General features: G+C 41.4%; 1 pseudogene; it reads left to right on the forward strand.

Annotated features, from left to right (window-relative positions):
- The first annotated feature begins 240 nt into the window (after positions 1 to 240).
- Positions 241 to 18,150, forward strand: LOC123457321 (annotated as a pseudogene).
- The last annotated feature ends 2,107 nt before the right edge of the window (positions 18,151 to 20,257 follow it).

The raw sequence follows: 20,257 nt of genomic DNA on the forward strand, positions 1-20,257 counted from the left end.
ACTAAGATTATACATGGTCCTGATGAGAGTTATACTGATTTTGTAGATAGATTGATAAAAACGGCAGGGGGAGTATTTGGAGATGTTGGCGCTGGTATGGACTTTGTAAAACAGCTTGCTTATGAAAATGCAAATAGTGCTTGCAAAGCAGGTATACGGCCTTATAGAAAGAAAGTTGATCTACAAGGATATATTAGATAATGTGCTGATATTGGCCCTAGCTACACACAGCGGATAGCCATGGCTGCAGCATTACAAGGAATTCCTTTTGAAATGGCCGCCACTGCAGCAAGATCTGGCAAGTGCTTTTCTTGTGGAAAAATAGGACATATGAAAAAAGATTGTCCTATTAAAAGAAATAATGGAAATTCCAAAAATCCATCTCCTGGTCTTTGCCCAAAGTGCAAAAGAGGAAAACACTGGGCAAATGAATGTACATCTAAAACAGATACAGATGGCAACCCTATTATCCAGCAGCAGGGAAATGGGAGGAGGGGCCAGCCCCAGGCCCCTGTAAAGACAAGTTTATGGGGCAATACAGTTTGTTCCTCAAACAGCCAGTTACAGCCAGTCTCCCAACATCTCTGAGCCACCCCAGGGAGTGCCGGACTTGACCTCAGTTCCTCCACCTACACAGTATTGACTCCAGAAGTCGGATTTCAAGCACTGCCTACTGGAGTATGTGGCTCACTGCCAAAGCACAATATAGGCTTAATCTTGGGGAGAAGTAGCAGTGTTATGCAGGGATTACAAGTAGCACCTGGAGTTATTGATGCAGACTTCACAGGAGAACTTCACATTGTGGCATCTTCTCCAAAAACAATTTTTACAATATTGCCCAGTCAGAGAATAGCTCAATTGTTGCTCCTTCCAATGATAAGAATGGGAAGGGTCACTAATGTTCAGGGTCCAAGGACTCGAGGATTTGGCTCCTCAGATGCTTACTGGGTTCAACCTATCAGTAAGGAATGTCCAAAATTAACTTTAAAATTAAATGGGAAGCATTTTGAAGGGTTAATAGACACTGGAGCTGACGTTACTATTTTGTCTGGCAATCATTGGCCTGCTTCTTGGCCTAAGCATCCTACAGGGACTCAATTGAGAGGTTTTGGACAATCCTCTTGTCCTGAGCAGAGTGCTGCAGAAATACTTTGGGAAGCTGAGGAAGGAGATAGTGGGTATTGTGAACCTTACATTATAAACAGTTTTCCTTTAAACCTATGGGGAAGAGATGTTTTGAGTCAAATAAAATTGTTAATGTGGGGCTGGAGAGATGGCTTAGCGGTTAAGTGCTTGCCTGTGAAGCCTAAGGACCCCGGTTCGAGGCTCGGTTCCCCAGGTCCCACGTTAGCCAGATGCACAAGGGGGCGCACGCGTCTGGAGTTCGTTTGCAGAGGCTGGAAGCCCTGGCGTGCCCATTCTCTCTTTCTCTATCTGTCTTTCTCTCTGTGTTTGTCGCTCTCAAATAAATTTAAAAAAAAAAATTAAAAAAAAATTGTCAATGTGTAGTCCTAATGAAGTTGTTACTGCTCAAATGCTTAGACAGGGTTACTTGCCTGGTAAGAGATTAGGAAAATGGGGACAAGGTGACTCATTACCTATTCAAGTACCTTCTAGTGCAAATCATCAAGGGCTGGGGTATTTCCCCTAGTGGCCACTGGTCAGACCATGCGGCACCATGCAGAGCCTATTGGTTGGAAATCTGATGATCTTGTATGGTGGATCAGTGGCCTTTGACATGGGAAAAACTGATAGCTGCACAAACGCTAGTTCAAGAGCAATTAGAGGCAGGGCATATAGAGGAATCATCTTCACCATGGAATACTCCAATTTTTATCATTAAAAAGAAATCAGGAAAATGGCAGTTACTATAGGATCTGAGAGCTGTAAATGTTACTATGCATCTAATGGGAGCACTGCAACCCAGTCTGCCCAGTCCTTCCTGTAGCTATTCCAGCTGACTTTTCTAAAGTGATTATTGACTTTTAAAGATGCTTTTTTACTATACCTTTAGGGCCACAAGATTGCTGCCATTTTGCTTTTAGTGTTCCTTCTAGTAATTCTAAGGAGCCTATGAAAAGATATCAATGGAAAGTTCTCCCTCAAGGCATGGCAAATAGTCCAACTTTATGTCAGAAATTTGTGGCTAAAGCTTTAGCTTCTACAAGAAGCAAATTTCCTCAAATATATATTATTCATTATATGGATGATATTTTATTAGCTGGAAAGGAAAAGACAGATGGTTTGACTTGTTTTTCCTACATGAATAACAGCTCACTATATGGGGATTAAAAATTGCACCTGAAAAGGTACAACAAGATTTCCCTTTTTCTTATCTTGGGTTTTATTTATATCCAAAACAAATTAAACCACAGAAAGTTACTCTTAAAACACAGAATCTTACCACTTTAAATTATTTTCAGAAATTGTTAGGAGATATTAACTGGATTAGGCCTTATTTAAAATTTACTACTCATGAATTAAAACTTTTATTTAATGTACTACAGGGGGACTCTAATCCTTCTTCATTTCGTTCTCATACACCTGAAGCTTCTAAAGCATTAGTGACATTACAAAAGGCTACAGAACAACAATTTATCACTTACATTGACTATAGTAAAGAGTTGTGGTTACTTGTATTTCCTACCCCATATACTCCAACAGGATTGTTGCAGCATGGAGCTCCTATACCTTGGGTGCATCTTGCATCTTCTCCTCCAAGAACTGTCACTCCTTATTATGATGAGGTTGCTAAAGTAATGATGGAAGGAAGGGCTGAATCTATTAAATATTTTGTTAGAGAACCACAGGTTATCTGTCAGCCTTATAATTCAAAACAGGTTTCTTGGCTTTTTGATTTTTCAGATACTTGGGCATGATCCACAGCAGGTTTTACAGGAAGCATTGATAATCATTTCCCTAAACATAAATTAATTCAGTTCTTCATGCAACATCAAGTCATTTGTCCTTGCAATACACAATTTTCTCCTATCAAGGATGCTATGTTGGCCTTTACGGATGGATCTTCTTCTCGCCTAGCTGCTTATTCTTTAAATGAACAAACATATACTTTTAATACTCCTTATAAATCTGCATTTTGTAGAACTGGCAGCCTTTAAAGCTTTATTGCAACATACTGCTACATATCTGTTAATATTTACACTGATAGCCAGTCTATTGTTCACTCAATTTCTTATTTAGAAACCTGTAGTAGAATAAGTCCTTCTTCTGTTTATAACTTGTTTGCACAGGCTCAAGTTTTGATTCTCCAATGCTCAGCACCTTTCTACGTAGGACATCTTCGTGCTCATTCTGGCCTCCCCAGACCCTTAGCTCTGGGAAATGCTATTACAGACAAGGCTACTAGAATTTTTTCTGTGGAAGAAGCTATTAATGCTCATAAGCTTCATCATCTTAATGCTAACACTCTACGTCTTTAATATAAAATTACACGTGAACAAGCACTACAGATAGTTAAAAACTGTCAACAATGTCTCACATTTTTACCTGTGCCACATCATGGCGTCAATCCACGAGGTTTGACTCCTGGCCACTTATGGCAAATGGATATAACTCATGTTCCTAACTTTGGAAAAATGAAATTTGTACATGTTTCTGTTGACACTTATTCTGGTTTCATTTGTGCTTCTGCTCAAATGGGAGAAGCTGCTAAACATGTTATTGCTCATTGTGTTCACTCTTTTAATATTTTAGGAGTACCTAAACAACTGAAAACAGATAATGGCCCAGGATATACAAGGGCAAGATTTAAGCATTTTTGTTCTTCTTTTAATATTGAGCATGTTACTGGAATTCCTGATAATCCCCAAGGGTAAGGTATTGAATGAGCAAATGGAACAATAAAAATCTGGTTACAAGAACTAAAAGGGGAAAAATGACACAGGGATCAGTAACAAAATGGTTAAATCATTATTTATTTTAAATTGTTTACTTTTGGATGCAAAAGGGTTGTCTGCCACTGACCGTTTTTGGTATGCACAAACCAAGACTAATTATGCTAAAGTAATGTGGAAAGATCCATCGACTAACAAATGGAGTGGACCTGACCCTGTATTAATATAGGGACGAGGATCTGTTTGTATTTTTTCACAGGTCAGCCTGGACCAGAGTGAGACCCTACATCGAAAAAAAAAAAAAAAAAAGAAAAGAAAAGTCTTCAAAAGTAATAGGCTCGAAGACTTCCGGTTAAGATGGCGGCGTAGGTACCACGCCAAAGCAGCCTGGGGGGGGAAAGACCAAAAAAAAACTCAGCAAAATACACACTTTTACTAAAAAGTGAGGTGTATAGGAAGTTGAGGCGGCAGCGGAGAAGTGGAAGAGTTATAGAGCATCCAGAGCCTGCACAGGCGGGAACAGCGGCTCCGGGGCGGCTCGGCTACCCGCCGCAACCGCGGAGCGGCAGAAAACCGCCGGACTCTCGGCTCGAGCCGCAGGACAAGCCAGGTGCGGGATTTTCCCCTCACACCGCGCTCTCCGCAACTCGGGAAACGTGAGGGGAGAGCGGTAGCGAGCAACGGAGGGAGGAGCAGACCGCGAGGTAAAAGCACACGTGGAGAAGCGAAAACAACCAGAGCAGCCGCGGCTCCCTCCCCTCCCCCGCCGCCTGAACCCAGCTCCAGCGAACACAGCAGCGGCCCGGGACCCGGCCACGCCAACTTGGGCTGACGGCGGGACCCAAGCAGGAGCAGAATTCGGCAGCAACTTCAGCGGCTCCAGCACCGGTACCAGTGGCCCCAGCAGCAGCGGACCCAGGAGCGGCAGCGGTGGCAGATCCCGCAGCAGCGGCTTCGGGGTGAGCAGCGGCGGTGGACACGGCAACGGCAGCTTCAGCAGCGGTGGTGGCTCCGGGGGTGGCAGCTACAACAGCTGCAGAGGCGGCAGCAGCGGCTCAGTTTGCCCCGTAGGAAAAGCAAGTGCCCAGCTCCAGAAATCAGAACAGCAGCCCGACGACCCAGGCAGCAACTTGACTGAGACCACAATCACCCAAGGTAACTGGGATTGCACCAGGGAAGGGTCTCACTTGGTCACAAGCTGACTTGGATACCTCAACAGACCAGAAATCTAAACCTCTTTGTTGATAGAGGATCTGGTCATTATAATAACTACTCTTGCATACATACTCGGGGCTGTTTTTGATGGAATGGGTACAGTGTTTAGTTAAATTTTAGAATCTACCAGTATATTATTCCACTCAGCCTGCTTGAATACTCCTATAGCAGGGAAACTCAACCCCTAAGAACATCTTTGTAGATACTCTGAGAGTCTGAAGAGCCACACCTAATACCTTAAGGTCCTACCCTGAAAATATATTACATCAAATCAATTGATACAGCTAAGAATACACAGCTAGCTAGAAAATCCAAGCATTAACTTAATCCAAGATGCAAAAATATATACATTATAACACAAGAAACACTAAAAAGCAAGACGATATAAACCCACCTAAAAGTATGAATGCATGAGAAATGTCCTCCAGTGAGAAAGAGTTAGAGGAAATGCCTGAGAAAGAGTTCAAAAGAATAATTATAAATATGTTCAAAGAGGTCAAAGAACACATGAAAACAATCAAAGAAGAAATCAAAGAGGAAATCAAAGGGGAAATCAAAGGAATCAAAGAAGAGGCAGGACACCAATTTAATGAAATAAAGAAGGCAATACAAGACATAAATAGAGAAATAGAAATAATAAAGAAAAACCAGTCAGAATTACTAGCAATGAAGAACACAGTTAATGAAATAAAAAACTCTGTAGAAAATCTCACCAGTAGGATGGATGAGGGAGAGGACAGAATATCTAAGCTAGAAGATCAGGTGGCAGACCTAATGCAGTCCAACAAAGAGAGAGACAAACTTATAGAAAAGTATGAGTGGGAATTTCAAGATATTCGGGACACTATGAAAAGATCCAATATAAGAATTCAGGGCATAGTAGAAGGAGAAGAACTCCACTCCAGAGGCATAGTAGGCATCTTCAACAAAATCATAGAGGAAAATTTTCCCCAAATTGGAAAAGACGTGCCAATACAGATACAGGAAGCCTTTAGAACCCCACCCAGACAAAACCCAGAAAGAAACTCTCCTCGCCACATTATACTCAAACTTCCAAACACACAAACCAAAGAAAAAATATTGAAAGCAGTCAGAGAGAAAAATCAAGTTACCTACAAAAGCAAGCCCATCAGGATTACAGCAGATTATTCAACACAAACTTTTAAAGCCAGAAGGGCCTGGAGTGATATATTCCAAGTTATGAAAGATAACAACTGTCAACCAAGGTTACTTTATCCTGCAAAGTTATCCATCCAAATAGATGGAGAAATAAAGACATTCCATGACAAAAGCAGGTTAAAGGAATAGCTGAAGACAAAACCAGCTCTACAGAAAATACTTGATAGAATCCTCCATGCTGAACAAAAGGAAAAGCACACATATAAGGAACCTAGAAAAAACCAGCCATACTCAAATACCAGTTAACAGAAGAGAGCACAGGTAGAACAAGTAACACACACACACACACACACACAAATGGCAAAAATAAATACACACCTTTCAATAATATCTCTTAATATCAACGGTCTCAATGCCCCAACGAAAAGACATAGATTTGCAGACTGGGTTAAAAAGCAGGATCCTACAATTTGCTGTCTTCAAGAAACTCACCTTTCTACAAAGGATAGACATTATCTTAGGGTGAAAGGTTGGAAGACGGTGTTTCAAGCAAATGGGCCTAGAAAACAAGCAGGGGTTGCTATCCTAATATCAGACAGGGTGGACTTTAGTCCGAAGTTAGTCAAAAAAGATAAGGAAGGTCACTTTATATTGATTAAGGGCACACTACAACAGGAGGACATTACAATCCTAAACATATATGCACCTAACATGGGGGCTCCCAAATTCGTCAAACAAACACTATTAGAACTAAGGTCACAGATAACACCAAACACGGTGGTGGTGGGTGACATTAACACCCCACTCTCATCAATTGACAGGTCATCCAGGGAAAGAATAAACAGAGAGGCATCTGGACTAAATGAGGTCATAGAAGGAATGGACCTAACAGATATATACAGGACATTTCATCCAAAGGCTGCAGAATATACATTCTTTTCAGCAGCACATGGAACATTCTCTAAAATAGACCATATATTAGGACACAAAGCAAATCTTAACAAATTCAGGAAAATTGAAATAATTCCTTGCATTCTATCTGACCACAATGGAATTAAACTACAAATCAGTACCAAGAAAGGCTATAGAGCATACACAAAATCATGGAAACTAAACAATACACTACTAAATGATGAGTGGGTCAATGAAGAAATCAAAAAGGAAATCAAAAAATTTATAGAGTCAAATGATAATGAGAACACAACATACCAAAATCTCTGGGACACAATGAAGGCAGTTCTAAGAGGTAAATTTATAGCCTTAAGTGCCTATATTAAGAAATTAGAAAGGTCGCAAGTAAACGACCTAATGCTTCGCCTTAAAGCCTTGGAAAAAGAAGAACAAGGCAAACCAAAAATCAGTAGACGGGAAGAAATAATAAAGATTAGGGCAGAAATTAATGAAATAGAAACAAAAAGAACAATCCAAAGAATTAATGAAACAAAGAGTTGGTTCTTTGAAAGGATAAACAATATTGGTAAACCCTTAGCAAATCTGACCAAAAGAAAGAGAGAAGAGACACAAATTAATAAAATCTGAGATGAACAAGGTAACATCACAACAGATTCCAGAGAAATTCAAAAAATTATAGGGACATACTATAAAAGCATATACTCCACAAAGTATGAAAATCTGAAAGAAATGGATGATTTCCTTGATCTATATGACCTACCTAAATTAAATCAAAATGAGATTAATCACTTAAATAGACCTATAACAAACATGGAGATCCGAGCAGTTATCAATAATCTCCCAACTAAAAAAAGCCCAGGCCCGGATGGATTCACTGCTGAATTTTACCAGACTTTTAAGGAAGAGCTAACACCATTACTTCTTAAGCTTTTCCAGGAAATAGAAAAAGGAATCCTACCAAACTCCTTCTATGAGGCCAGCATCACCCTGATACCAAAACCAGGCAAAGATAGAACAAAAAAAGAAAATTACAGACCAATCTCCCTCATGAACATAGATGCAAAAATTCTCAACAAAATATTGGCAAACAGAATACAAGAGTATATCAAAAAGATCATTCACCCTGACCAACTAGGCTTTATCCCAGAGATGCAGGGATGGTTCAACATACGCAAATCTATAAATGTAATACATTACATAAACGCGTTGAAGGACAAAAATCACATGATCATCTCATTAGATGCAGAGAAAGCATTTGACAAAATCCAACATCCCTTCATGATAAAAGTCCTACAGAGACTGGGAATAGAAGGAACATATCTCAATATAATAAAGGCTATTTATGACAAGCCTACAGCCAACATATTACTAAATGGGGAAAAACTGGAAGCTTTTCCACTAAAATCAGGAACAAGACAAGGGTGTCCACTGTCTCCACTTCTATTTAATGTAGTTTTGGAAGTCTTAGCCATAGCAATAAGGCAAGAGACACACATAAAAGGGATACAAATTGGAAAGGAAGAAATCAAGTTATCATTATTTGCAGATGACATGATTCTATACATAAAGGACCCTAAAGACTCTACTAGCAAGCTGTTAGAGCTGATCAAAACCTACAGCAATGTAGCAGGATACAAAATAAATACACAGAAATCAGTAGCCTTCATATATGCTAACAACAAACACACAGAGGGTGAAATCAGAGAATCACTCCCATTCACAATTGCATCAAAAAAAAAAAAAATACCTTGGAATAAACCTAACTAAGGAAGTAAAGAATCTATACAATGAGAACTTTAAGACACTCAAGCGAGAAATTACAGAAGACACTAGAAAGTGGAGAAACATCCCTTGTTCCTGGCTTGGAAGAATCAATATCGTGAAAATGGCAATCTTACCTAAAGCAATCTACACATTTAATGCAATCCCTATCAAAATTCCAAAGGCTTTCTTCATGGAAATAGAAAAAACAATCCAAAAATTCATGTGGAATCATAAAAAACCTCGAATATCTAAAATAATACTGAGCAACAAAAAAGAGGCTGGTGGTATCACCATACCTGATTTTAACCTATACTACAGAGCCATAGTAACAAAAGCAGCATGGTACTGGCACAAAAACAGACATGTAGATCAGTGGAACAGAATAGAGGACCCAGATGTAAGCCCAAGTAGCTATAGCCACCTGATATTCGATAAAAATGCCAAAAATACTCATTGAAGAAGAGACAGCCTCTTCAGCAAATGGTGTTTTGAAAACTGGATAAATATCTGCAGAAGGATGAAAATAGATTCTTCTCTCTCGCCATGCACAAGAATTAAGTCCAAATGGATTAAAGACCTTAACATCAGACCGGAAACTTTGAAACTGCTAGAGGAAAAAGTAGGGGAAACCCTTCAACATATTGGTCTTGGCAAAGACTTTCTGAATACAACCCCAATTGCTCAGGCAATAAAACCACAGATTAACCACTGGGACCTAATGAAATTACAAAGATTTTGCACCGCAAAGGACACAGTGAAAAAAGCAAAGAGGCAACCTACAGAATGGGAAAAAATCTTCGCCAGCTATATATCTGATAGAGGATTAATATCTAGGATATACAAAGAACTCAAAAAGTTAACTAATAAGGAATCAAACAAGCCAATCAAAAAATGGGCTAAGGAGCTAAATAGAGAGTTCTCAAAGGAAGAAATACGAATGGCATATAAGCACCTAAAAAAATGTTCTACGTCACTAGTCATCAGGGAAATGCAGATTAAAACTACATTGAGATTCCATCTCACTCCTGTCAGATTGGCCACCATCATGAAAACAAATGATCATAAATGTTGGCGGGGATGTGGAAAAAAAGGAACCCTTCTGCACTGCTGGTGGGAATGCAATCTGGTCCAGCCATTGTGGAAAACAGTGTGGAGGTTCCTAAAGCAGCTAGAGATTGATCTACCATATGACCCAGCTATAGCACTCCTAGGCATATATCCAAAGGACTCATCTCATTTCCTTAGAAGTACATGCTCAACCATGTTTATTGCTGCTCAATTTATAATAGCTGGGAAATGGAACCAGCCTAGATGTCCCTCAACAGATGAGTGGATAATGAAGATGTGGTACATTTATACAATGGAGTTCTACTCAGCGGTAAAGAAAAATGAAGTTATGAAATTTGCAGAAAAATGGATGGACCTGGAAAGTATTATACTAAGTCAGGTAACCCAGGCCCAGAAAGCCAAGCGCCACATGTTCTCCCTCATATGGGGAGCCTAGCTACAGATGACTGGGCTTCTGTGTGAGAATGAAAATACTTAGTAGCAGAGGCCAGTAAGTTGAAATGGAGACATAAAGGGTGGAGAAAGGAAGGGAGGAGGATACTTAATAGGTTGATATTGTATATATGTAATTACAATGATTGTAATGGGGAGGTAATATGATTGAGAATGGAATTTCAAACGGGAAAGTGTGGGGGTGGGGAAGGAGGGAATTACCATGGGATATATTTTATAATCATGGAAAATGTTAATAAAAATTAAAAAAAAAAAAAAAGTAATAGGCTCTGAAAAGAACTGTGATACAAGAGACAGATGAGCCAGTGACAGTACATAGTGCAGTCACACCCATACACTTATACTAGGAGAGTTAAAGAGAGAGTAAAGAGATTCAGAGCCACAGAAATCATAGATGCAGAGGTAAATGGCCCCTAATGAAGCAGAAGCACACAGCTGGCTTCTGACTGGGCTGTGGCCTTGAGCTCAGGCTGTGCCTCCCTGAGGGGATGCAAGAGGGTTCAGGGAACAGAGGAAGGATCAGCTTCCCTGAGGAGGAGGCTTGACAATCCAGGCTAACCAAAGTCCCTTCCATTCAGCTCTGACACTATCTGGTTAAACCAACTTCCCAAGCCACCCTACACTTCTGCTGCAGTCATCATTTCCTAAAGGCCCCATGACCAGGCATTAAGTTACTGTCCTACAACCATGCACATAAATTACAAGCACCCATGAATCTGGATCCATAACACCACAGGCTCCAACACTGTCACCCTGAAGCCTTCCTACACCTCTACTTGATGATGGAACATGCCCCCAGACCAGTGACAGATTAGCCATGGCATGGTGAGTGGCACCCTGAAGGCTAGTGGCAAGTAGAGTTTAAGGTAAGCAATGTTGAAAATAACTTAGGTTCAAATCATTAGAGTGCTACTTAGAGAAGCGAGAGAACTCAGATTTATTACATATTGGCAGAAGAGAGTTAATACTCCAAAATTCCACATCCACAACCTCTGGTGGATGTGAGTTTTTACAGGCCTTTTAGTGGGTAGTCTGATATCACTTTGAGTTCTTTGCATTGTTGGTGGGCTTTAAGTTTTAAAGTTACATGACTAAAGATATACACAGGAAATTCTTCATTAATAAGCAGGTTAAAAAGAAAAGTAAAGCTGTTAGCTTAAGAGGGAGGTTATATCCACAGTCTGGCGTGGCAAAATTTCTAACTGCAGTACAGGATGCAGTAGTATTGGGTCAAGATAAAAGCAGCGCATCATGGTTGATGATTCTCAGCACATATTTTTTTTCAGCTTGCATACTGGCTATTCAACACAGGATAGGATCTAGGGGTTTGGGAAGAGGTCCTTCAGAACAGCATTGTTAAAATTTCAATCACAAGGAAACAAAGAGAAGGAGTTCTGGGTTAATGTGAGATATAATAAAACTTCATAACCCAAGAAAAGATGTAACATTGTCTGTGTGTGAATTTACACAGGCACAAGGTTGCAATACCCTGAATATTAGATAGGAGAGTTACAGGAGGAGAGAGGACAGAGGATACTGGGGGACAGAACCTAGAAGCTAAATGACACCGACAGTGGGGAACCAGTGAACAGGGTTTCATAGTCACATTGGTTACAGCTACCTGCCTCTGGCATAGAAAGCCAGGCACAAACCCACAATACCTAGATCATAAAGTGTCCTCCCATAATCTCCCTGCAACATGTTTCACAGAAAAGTCTAAATATTTAAGTTTCCATCTTGAAAATTAATAAGGTCACATCTAAATGTCAGGACAGCTTTTGCCTTAAGCAAAACTCTTACTAGAATCACATTATTACTTAATGTATTCAGAAGGATGATTGTTTATACACAGGTAACCTTCATAGAAAATATTCCAATGGTGCTGGAACTCCTGATTTTCAGCTCACAAGAGACTTCAAGGAGACTCCAAACTGAGGCGCTCCTTTCTCTTCCCATGCCCTCTTAATCTTCACCTGTTCCATTCTCCTTCCTCTTTCCGTAGATCATGACTTCACCCTTCCTACCTAAAACATCCCTCCTTCCTGATAAAGGGACTTCAGTCTCAGACACCCTGCAAATACTCTCTTTCTCAGAATGTTTTCTATGAACTGTCTGCTGTCAGACCATTGACTAACCACTGTGACCCTAACATGCTTTCACAGTCAGTCAAATCCTACCTGAGGAAATCCCCTTCTGTAGGCACTGACCTTTAAGCTGGGTCCCTTGTTTTTAACTTAGTCTCCCATACATTCCTTCCCACCATGACTTCTTCCATTTACCTATAAGGCCTGCATTGCTCACACAGATCCTCCATCCACAGACCACTTAGTCCCTCATAGCCAGCCTCAGAGACTGCGGAGCACCACTGGCCAATGCCTCACCCATGTGTTTTAGAACCTGATTTGCACAGTAAAGACACAGCCCTCTGGAACATGTGATTATCAAGAAAGTGGCCTATTTTCCCATGGTGGCAAGCAATGGGGAACTCACACAATAAATACACAACTCCTGGCATCAGTTTCCCTTACTATGCAGCAAACTAACCCTTCCCTTATTCCACTCTTATTCTGCGTTTCAGAGTCCTAGGGGCATCCTAAATAGCAGCTCTGCTCTTTACAATGAAACTCCTCACACTTGCTGTGCTGCTGTTCACTACACTGGCCATCATGTAGGAGCATCATTCTATTTGTGAGAAGGGAAAAAAACAACTAGGGCTGCAGAGATGACTTAGAAGTTAAGGCAGTAGTCTCCAAAGAAAAAGGACCCAGGCTTGATTCCCCAGGGCCCAGGTAAGACAGATACACAAGGTGGTACATGCATCTGGAGTTCATAGGCAATGGCTGGAAGCCCTGACAAGCCCAATCTCTCTCTCTCTTTCCCTCTATCTCATGTAAATAAAAATTTAAAAAATATTTTAAAAGAGGGGGAAAAGAAAAGTAATTTTAGAGTGAGAAATGCTTTGTCTGAGATGCCAGAAAGAGTTGATGGGAATGAACACAAGGCAAGGACCTTGTTAAAGATGTGCTCTGTAACAGGATGTTAGGTGACAATTCAAGTCCATGAACACCAAACCCTAGGTTTATTTCTAACTTTAATCAAAAAATTGAATAAAAAGGACTATGGTGCTGGAGAGATAGCAGAGTGGTAATGGTGCTTGCCTGTAAAGCCTGAGGACCTGAGTTCAACTCCCCACCTCCTACGTAAACCAGAAACACAGTGACACAAACAAGCAAGGTCACACATAGACACAAGATGGCACAAGCATGTGGAGTTCAATTACAGTAGCTGCAGGCTCTGGCATGCCAACTCTCTCTCACATACACTCTTGCTCTCACTCTCTTGGGAAGAAAAAACAGGAGGCCAGTCTTTGGCTAGTCTCATTTAAAAAAAAAAAAAAAGGCTGAGAAATATAACTGTTAAATTATTACATATGTTGATGGAAGTAGAGAGCCAAGGAAAGGCACCCACATGGGTAGAGGTACATGGAGGGGGGAGGGCTGGAAAAATTGAAAAGAGAGAAAAGAAGGTTCAAGGAGTTCCTGCCATGTGGGGAGCTGGAGGGGGTAAATGAGCCCATGTGGAGAGTAAGAGCTAGGGTGGTGGGCTGTCTTCTGGTCAGGTGAACCAGAGGGACAGCTGGTTCATAAGGGCTAGGGGCTGTCTCAGGAACAGGTAGCCCTGACACCAAGTTCCTGGCACCAAACTTGACCAACCACAATGTTTAAGTCCTATGAAAGACCTCCCGCCCAGGATCGATCCTGGTTGTTTCAGGAAAACAGGTGTAGAATATTAGGCAGGTGTAGAATGTATTAGGTGTAGAATGTAGATCATTCTGGATTTCTATAAAGTGAAGACTTTCCTGGCCCCCTTTTCTTACTTTCAGGGGTCCAGTCACCCTAACTGTACCCCTTTCAGTTATATCAGTGAAATGTACACAACTGTTTTTTTGTTTATTTCAAAGAAGAGTTTCACTAGGTGCCCTAGTTGGCCGTGAAATATCTCTAGACCTGGGCTGGTCTGTACCTTGTGGTTCTCTCTCCTGAACCTCAACAGGGGCTGGGTTATGAACCTGCAGCACCATGGCTCATTTGGAAGTGAGACTGAACCCAGGTCTTGGGCCTCTCCCATGTTTCACCTTAACAGGACATGGATGGGGGAACATCTAGGAGGATCAGAAGGGAGACAGGAAGAGGTGAGACCTATAAGCACAGCTGACTCTAATTTCTTCATTTTTTGTATTCAGTGCTAAGCATCTATTTGAGTGGGGTCCCAACCAGCACAAGAGCATTCCCAAACAAGGCTTCACACTGATTTTTACTGTTATACATGTAAGGCATGGAGAACAGAGACAGAGACAGATATGAGGAACAAAAGGGGTCAAGGACATGGACCACGTGTGTAAATATCAGTAATGGAAGGCAAAGTGAGAGGATTGATGCAATCCTCATGCAAGTCTGGGCTGTGAGCTCCAGATAAATCTTGGCTATAGAATGAGACACTGCTCCTCCCCCCACCCAACACATAAACAGGGAAAGGATTAAGGGACTAATATCCAGAAGCACTGACATACCCAGAGAACCAGAGAAGGTTGCATGTCCCCTGGGAAGGTGTGGGTTGAATGCCTTATTCCTCTGTCCCTGATTATCCAAAGCCTTCCCCTGTGACCTCTGTCACTTAGTGAAAAGCATTCAGCCCCAGCATCAGCCCTGTCCACATGGAAAACAAGGAAAGCCCCAAGACTTAGGCCTGTGCTTCAGGCAGGGGAAGGTCAGAACCCAATTACCATTTCACAGGTTTGCTTTGTAAGATAAGGCATAAGTGCTTGCTTCAACATCACATATACTGAAATTAGACTGGAACAAACAAGCAAAAAACTGCACAAAACTGACAGAGTGCTGGTATTAACAGAATATTCCATCATGCTTGACTATCATTTAAGATCTTTTAAAAAGTTAGAACTTTTAGCCAAACACGGTGGCGCACACCTTTAGTCCCAGCACTCGAGAGGCAGAGGTAGGAAGATTGCCATGAGTTCAAAGTCACCTTGAGACTACAGAGTTAATTCCAGGTCAGCCTGGACCAGAGTGAGACCCTACTTTGGAAAAAAAAAAAAAGTTAGACCTTTGATGCACTTATACTGAGTGTACATGTACAGACTTGTACATGTCAATAAATAATCAGTTTACAAAGGACAGTATTTTGAAAAGCCTTTCTGTATTTCAAACTAGATGGTTCATTACTTTGCTTATATATATATATATATATATATATATATATATATATATATATATATATATATATATATATATATATATATATATATATATATATATATATATGGCACTGTTAATCTTCCTCAGGTTCACAGTAATTCTAGCCTAAGTGACTGTACCTGATGATGTTGGGGCTAACATCTTTCTTTTTGTTAATAGTGTACTGTTGAATAGTTTGCACCTAGGTATAGTGATAATTCTAGAATTACACATCTTACACAAAATCATTTTTAAAACTAGATCATCAATATAAGGTTTATAAGCATATTTTCACTTTTACATAATAAAATAGATGCTTTCTAAGTATTCAAATTTATACCAATAAGTTAATGCCGACAAATTTGTTCTTACAGTGAGCAGCATTTAATGCAGAGACTCGAGACTTTTCAAGATTCTGGGAATAGGTGACCCCTGTGACCTCAGCCCTAAATAGAATATGTATATCACTCCCTCCAGGAAGCAGGGCACATCATGCAAGAGGGAGAGGAAAGAATTTGAGAATCAGAGGACCAGGAGTTCTGTAGAACACTGTCATCTGGACAAGGCACCCACTGTGCTCATGAACACACAGGAGCTATGGAAACCTGCACAAGATTAGCTCATCAATATTCCATCACAGGGAGGGAGGGATTCAAGTAACCCAAACCTCCCTGAGGAGCTAGTGACAATCAGTGGTTGTTGATGGACAGGGGTTATTTTCTGTAGTCGTTGCCATGGGTAAATTGCTGGTGCTCCAGTATGCACTCATTCATCCACATTCATGGAAACAACTCTAATCCAATGCAGTGTGTCACACAAAATACATAAAGACAGAGACCTGGTGGGAGTTTCTGGCCAGCCTTTCCTACAGAATTACATTATGCCTCAAAAGCTAAACAAGAAAAGTGTCGTGAATGTATAAAGGGATCAATTTGCAGAAACTCCCAAAGAACCTGGGGCTACATTTTCCACAAGCATGGTTTGATGTGAAGTCCACATTCCCTTATCTCCTTGATTCTCTAAGCCTATGGCTTCCCCTGCACCAACCGTAAGTGACCTACACTCAAGTCCAGCAATGGACCTGTTGTCAAATCCAGCAGTAGTCCTGTCTTCAGCCAAATCTAGGACAGCCCCTTGCATCAGGACCAAGCCCGGGAGTTAGTGCAGGGACTGAAGGAAATAGCCTCAGCACAATCTTCCCAGCTTCTGAACCATATCTCCAGATGAACCCCGCATTTTCTCTATACACCAGACCAAAGAAAGATGTGAAAGAAAGTGCCCAGTCTTATGGAAAGTGTAAAAACATATCCGACACCTGGAGCTGAGAGAAGTAGGGGAGCAGAGGAGTCCACCCTCCCTGCACACACTGACTAGCCTTGGGGCCTACCAGTAGTCTGAACATTTACCAACTGTGTCTTATTATCCACATCTGTTACCAACTCTGAACCTCAAGTCTATAGGTCTCTCTTTTTCTCCCCCTGGGAATTCTTCATTTGTGCTCTGGGACTCTGGATGCATGCAAGGACCCTAAAGTGGAGACCCATTGAGCAATACTGTGCATGCTCCCACAATCTGTCACTGAGAGTTACATGCAAGGGGACAAGGTGGAGTAAAGAAGGCAGAATTGCAGATAGTTCCTTGGCTCATGCCAAGTGCCAGCCTCAGCCTGAGCTTGGCAGTTCACTTCTCCAAAGGCTACTGAGCCTGCACTGAGAGTACAGGTCTATAAATCAAGATGCTTAGAGGTCAGACCCGGCTACAGAGTGAAATAGTGTCAGGAAAAAAAAAAAACAAAACAAAACAGGGAGATAGAGCTCGCCCTCTCAATCCTCCAGCTGGCTGTCTGCATCCTGGCCCTTCCCGTTTATGTGCTCCATTTTCTGGGCTTGTGGAGCTGGATATGCAAAAAATTGTTCCCCCACTTCTTGTCACAGTTCACGGTGATGTACGATGAGCAGATGGCCGGCAGGAAGCGGGAGCTCTTCAGCAACCTACAGGAGTTCGGGGGTCCCTCCAGGAAGCTCTCCCTGCTGGAGGTGGGCTGTGGCACCGGGGCCAACTCCAAGTTCTATCCGCTGCATGGTGGCGTGTGTTGACCCGAACCCCAACTTTGAGAAGTTCTTATTCAAGAGCATTGCCGAAAGCTGGCACCTGCAGTTTGAGTGCTTCGTGGTGGCGGCGGGGAAGGACATGCACCAAGTGGCCAATGGCTCCTGGTGCTGTGCTCAGTGGAGAGCCTGGAACAGATTCTGCGAGGTGCTCCAGGTGCTCAGGCCAGGAAGGGCATTTTATTTCATGGAGCATGTAGCTGCTGATCACTCCACATGGAATTACTTCTGGTAACACGTCCGGGGTCATGTCTGGTACCTAGTGTTTGATGGATGTAACCTCACCAGAAAGAGCTGGAAGGTCCTGGAGCAGGCTGGCTTCTCTGAGCTCAGGCTGCACACATCCAGGCGCCCCTGTCCTGGGCTCTGGTGCGGCTTCATATCTACGGACACGCCGTGAAGTAGCTGCAGGTGGCAGCAGAGAGCTGAAGTAACCAATGGTTTAAAGCCGCAGTTGTACACTGACAAACTAATCGGGAGAAGGCAAAACCTTGTTTTTAGGGTACAGTTGAATCTATCCCTGTTTCTTTTTTTTTTTTTTAGTTTGTTTTAAAGTAATTACTTTTATTAAGCATACATCCATATGATGATGTAGATAGAAATCATGAATACTACTCCAATTCCCATCCACCTAGCTGCACATGAGTAGCTTAGGTTCATGGACATTAAAACATAACACAGCATCTATGCAGACTTTTTACAGAAGAGGGCCATGTGCTTATTATTATTATACATGGCTGGTTTTTCTATATCCTGCTTAGCTGTTTTCTGTTGCCTCCCACAGAATCAAACATGAAACAAGCCAAAACAGCTTTGAATTCTCCCCTCAAAGAAACAGTGGTCTTTCATAAGTGAAATCTGGTCTTTATTCAGTGACTTCCTTGAAGATTCTTCTAGTTATACTATTTAAATTGCTCCCCAACAGATTTTAAGTTCACTTCCTCTTTGAGAAGCAGTTAAATCACTTTAAAATAAGACTTTATGCCAGGCATGGTGGCACATGTCTTTGATCCCAGCACTGGGGAGGCAGAAGTAGGAAGATCGCTGTGAGTTCAAGGCCAGCCTGGGACTCTACAGTGAGACCCTATCTCGGGGGAGGGGGGGGACTTTATAAGGGAAGAAATGAAAAAGTCTTAGCCGGGTGTGGTGGCACACGCCTTTAACCCCTGCACTCTGGAGGCAGAGGTAGGAGGAATGCATGAGTTTGAGGCCACCCTGAGACTATATAGTGAATTCCAGATCAGCCTGAGCTAGAGTGAAACCCTACCTCAAAACAACTAAAAAAGGAAAGGAAAAAAAAGTCATAAATAAATAAATAAAATAAATCCTAGCTAACAGAATATCCAAGTAACAAAGAATATTCTGGAAGAGAATCTGAACCTGTTTGTTATTCTTAGTGTCACTGGCTTGGCTTTTAGCAGTAGTTGACCAGGGCTGCCACATGTAGTTCTAAACAGTGTGATGTCTTATTTCCACATTCTACCACAATTTCTTTTCCTGCCTTCCAGTCTTCAGCTCTTAAAATATCACACTTGGCTGAGTGTGGTCACACACTTCTTCAATCCCAGCACTTGGGAAGGAGGCAGAGGTAGGAGGATTGCCAAGAGTCTAAGGCCACCCTGAGAATACATAGTGAATTCCAGGTCAGCCTGGGCTAGAGGTAGACCTACCTCAACAAAACAAAACAAAACAAACAAAAAATCACATTTTGACACATTAATGTATATGGGACACTTAAGATTCTTGGGTTAGTTTTCGTCATTATTCAACACATACTCTGCTAGATATAATAGATTGCAGGCAAGGAAAGGCACTGTAGCTAGGAAATTCTTCTGTGATTAGGTACATTGTGTGAGAATCCTTAGAAAGCATCTGCAAGGCTGTAAAACAGTTGGCAAGTATTTTTCTTCTAAGATTCTCATCAAGCTCCACTTTCATTCTAAAATGACTTATTTGATCGGGAAGCAAATGAAAGGTAACTCTTAGGTAGACCTATGCAAGAACTTAATAGGATTTTCAGCAGTACCTTGTATGTATCTTAACAAATGTCTATTTTCTGAGATAATTTTACTATCTTTTAAATATTAATAAATTCTTGTTCCTTTTAGAAATGGAAATAAAAAATGGTTTATGTAAAAAAAAAGATATTTAAGAAATAATAACACTGCAGTGTTGCTAAGACAAAGTGCATGTAAAATAGGCAAAATTTCCCAGGTGCCATCACAAGTATCCTTGACACAGGAAATGGGTGAGAAAGACAAGTGCCTGTCAAGGTGTGAACGTGAGTTCCCAGGAAAGCACTGAAGGTGCTACATCTACATCCAGCAAGGTTGAAAGGAATGATCCAACTCCTGTGATCATAGAGAGATGAAATGTTGCAAGTCAGAGCCAAATTACCTTGGTTTAACTTTATTTACCCATCACTTGCCCTTTCCTGTGTCTGAACTAACATCCTGGTGACTATCAGTTGATCAGGTGCAGTCCTTTCGGGAAAGCAAGAATAGACTTCAGC

This window comes from Jaculus jaculus, unplaced genomic scaffold, assembly GCF_020740685.1.
Source record: "Jaculus jaculus isolate mJacJac1 unplaced genomic scaffold, mJacJac1.mat.Y.cur mat_scaffold_36_1_2353498_arrow_ctg1, whole genome shotgun sequence".
Lineage (NCBI taxonomy): Eukaryota > Metazoa > Chordata > Mammalia > Rodentia > Dipodidae > Jaculus > Jaculus jaculus.